Consider the following 3491-nt stretch of genomic DNA (forward strand, 5'->3'; position numbering starts at 1 on the left):
GGAAAGCTATTGATCTGGGGACTGTATCTTGCAAATTATTCATTATTATTCCATTACTGATCACTTTATAGAAATTCCCTATACTAAGATTTTCAAAGTTGAGTACCTTATATTTTTCCAGATGTACATCATCATAAATGACAATTATTTGATCTTCTCTTTTTCTGTAGTTTTATGTTTGATTTCTACTTCAGACAGAATAATGATAAATAATGTTCCAGTTTGCTAGCTGCTGGAATGCAACACACCAGAGACGGATCGGCTTTCAATAAAAGGGGACTTATTTAGTTAAGGTATAGTTCTTCAGAGGAAAGGCAGCTAACTTTCCACTGAGGTTCTTTCTTACGTGGGAAGGCACAGGGTGATCTCTGCTGGCCTTCTCTCCAGGCCTCTAGGTTCCAACGACTTTCCCCAGGGTAGTTTCTTTCTGAATCTCCAAAGGCCTGGGCTGAGCTGCGAGGGCTGAGATGAGGTATGCTGAGCTGCTTGGGCTGTGCTACGTTGAGCTCTCTCATTTAAGCACCAGCCAATAAATCAAACATCATTCATTGCAGCAGGCACGCCTCCTAGCTGACTGCAGATGTAATGAGCAACAGAAAGGTTCACATACCATTGGCTCATGTCCACAGCAACAGAACTAGGCATGTTCACCTGGCCAAGTTGATGCCTGAATCTAACTACCAGAAATAATGAGTTATAGAAGCATCCTTGCCTTGTTCCTTATTTTGCCTCTAGTGTTCCATTGCTAAACTTGACCTTGACTCTTGGTTTAGGATAGATATTGTTTATTATCATGTAGGGCTTTTTACAGGATCAGAACTGAAACTCAGATAAGTCACAGGTAGTGTTAATATTCTCTCCAGGATGGCACCTGCCTGGAGCCCATTAAACAAGGGACCGAAGCCCTTTATGTGATTGGGGCTGACAGGTGCAAACACGCCTGTGGGGCTGGGGTAGGAAGAGGAAGGTCCAACACAGCAAACAGGTTTCAGGGCGAGACAGTGGGGCCCCAAGATGAAGGAAAGTCACAAAGAGGAAGCCTTCTGGTTAGGGGGCCAGATTCCGTAACAGTCTCTGCAGAAAGGAAATGGTGGTTTCAATACGAAATGAATAAAATATTTAGTTTATTGATCTTCTTTCCTTTAAGAGTATGCTTCATTATTCAGCATTGGAAATACACTGTTGTCATAGTAGCAGTGCTTTTTGTTTGATTTTCTAACAATTGGCAAATTGTCAGTTTTCTCTTTGACCTAGGAGTTACATTTCATTAATTCTAAAACACACATTTTTGTACATTTTATAACTCTGAAGCTGAGATGTGGCTGACAATCAAAGGTGTCTTCATCTCAAGAAAATATGGCATTTAATTTCAAGGGTACCGAATAATTGTCTACTGTTCTGTTATTAATTTCTAGTTTTATAGCATTGAGGACAGCTGAAATGGTCTATTCACTTCGGCTTGGGAAGAACTTACTGAGATTTTTTTATGGATCAATAGAATCGATTTCTGAAAACATTTTACAGACATTTAAAAAGAAGTGTGTTCTCTGAATTATCTAAAGCTTGATAATTAGCTGTAAATTCAACCTAATTATATTATTCAAATTTCGTATCTCTGTATATTATTTATCTACTTGATTTTGTCAAAAGCTGAAAAAGGTATACCTTCCACAATAATTGTATTTACATCTATTGTGCTATATATTTCTATTTTATTTTTACTTTACGTACAGATTTTTACCCCCATTATAATACCAATATTATTATAGAAGGTTTATGACTTCTTTTTTTATATAGTCAATTGTAAAATGACTCCAAATTCTCAATTTGATTCTTTACTCTGCTCCACAGGTTCTAAGGCGCGTGTAAATTCTTCCCAGAGTCTAGTCATAAGACGGCTGTTAGTCTTCATTTTTAGTATTTTTAGGGGTTTCATTTGATTAGGGGCCTCTGGTTGCATGTTTTTCATGGGAATTTAGAAGAGGCTAAGTCAGGCTTAACTTAAACCAGAACCACCCTAGCACAGTAATTCATGAAAGCCTACACTCGAGCAGTCTCTGCGCTGAGCTCTTCACATAAAGCAGCTCATTTAAGCATCACCATAACTTTCTCAGATGGACAGGCCGCTTCTAGCATCTGCAGGGGCCAGAGAACAAGTGGGGGCTTCCTTAGCTTCCCGCCCCCAGCTGTGCCCACCCCAGGGCGCCTCAGCCTGCGTGCAGCCCCTGCATCGCGCACACCCAAGCTCCAGAAAAGTCTGTCTCACCCTCTGCTAAGCCCTTCGTGGCAGCCGAAAGACTGTGGTCCACCCTGAGATGACGGTTTTGGTGAAAGACTCCTGCACTGGACCTGGAAAAACAGGTCCACCTGTTGGGTGGTGGATTTCTGGGGTCCACCAGACCTGGACTATGAGGAGGCGCAGACGCTGGGAGAGTGGTCGGATCCTCTTGGACCCACAGCCTAGCAGGACCACGGGACGCGTGAGATCAGAGGGGAGGTTCAGGGTCCTCTAAGGTGGAGGGAGGTGGGTGCAGGTGTGCCAGGCCCAAGGGCGGTCCCGAAAGCAGACACTGCTCCCTGCAAGTGCGAGAGGTTGGCCTCGAACCTTGATCTGACCAGTTCTAAAGCCCGTGCTTTCCCACTGTATTACTTACCTTCAGTGTATGTACATTATAGAGGTAGAATGGTTTCAAACAACGGACTACGGAATTCTAGAAAAGACTTTGGGCTTCTTGATGTTAAAAGAAAAAAGGCAAGGTATAGAAAAGGCTCAGTTCCCCCTACTGACTGCCTTATCTTGCTGTGGAAGAAAACTGAGCTACTGTGTCTTCTGCTGTTAGTTTTAGACTTACATAACCCCTTTGATTTTAGGTGGACTCAAAGAAACGTCCTGGCTACCTCTACTGTCAGAAACCCAACTGGAAGGAGCTGCCCTGGGGGCTGCAGGCGGCCGCACAGGTCTGTCTGTGAGGAGCAGGGACTCCCTGTCCCCAGGGCCACCTGCCCAAAGGAAACAAGCGACTCTAACCCCATTTGCCTCCTGCCTCTCACAGGAGCCTGGAGCAGAACCGAGGCGCTCACCAGGTCCCCTGAGAGCCTGAAGGGCGTCTCATAATTTCTCTTTTGTGACCAGCAGCAGCTCCCTGGGGCGTCACAGCATTTTAAATGTCACAATGAACGGTTCATTAGCTAATTCCTCATCCTCTAAGCTTGTATAAACTGGATCCTCTCTTCAACACATGTGACTTTTTCTCTATTTTCTTCCATAAGCTTTTTCCTGCATTTTCATTCAGATACCTAAAAAAAAGTCATTCTGAACTACAGCATCCAAAAGTGACCACAGGGCTGTCCACGGCATCATGTGCTGAGGTCACTTGACTTTTGGTGGACCTTCCTCTCGAGTTGTTCACAAATGGTGCTCTCCTCTGCAAACCGGCCCAAGGCCATGGCCGCCCCATCAGACCACCCGACCTTCCCTGCTGCTCAGCTTT

At 44.2% G+C, this 3491-nt stretch overlaps 1 long non-coding RNA gene across 1 annotated transcript; it reads right to left on the bottom strand.

Annotated features, from left to right (window-relative positions):
• Window positions 1-281: 281 nt before the first annotated feature.
• On the bottom strand, window positions 282-3090 carry LOC143666160 (uncharacterized). The gene is made up of 3 exons (XR_013167426.1): window positions 2655-3090; window positions 2267-2349; window positions 282-1074 (listed from the first exon to the last, which is right to left on the bottom strand). It is a non-coding gene; the product is annotated as an uncharacterized LOC143666160 (long non-coding RNA).
• Between the last annotated feature and the right edge of the window lie 401 nt (window positions 3091-3491).

This window comes from Tamandua tetradactyla, chromosome 22 (genome assembly GCF_023851605.1).
Source record: "Tamandua tetradactyla isolate mTamTet1 chromosome 22, mTamTet1.pri, whole genome shotgun sequence".
Taxonomy (NCBI): domain Eukaryota; kingdom Metazoa; phylum Chordata; class Mammalia; order Pilosa; family Myrmecophagidae; genus Tamandua; species Tamandua tetradactyla.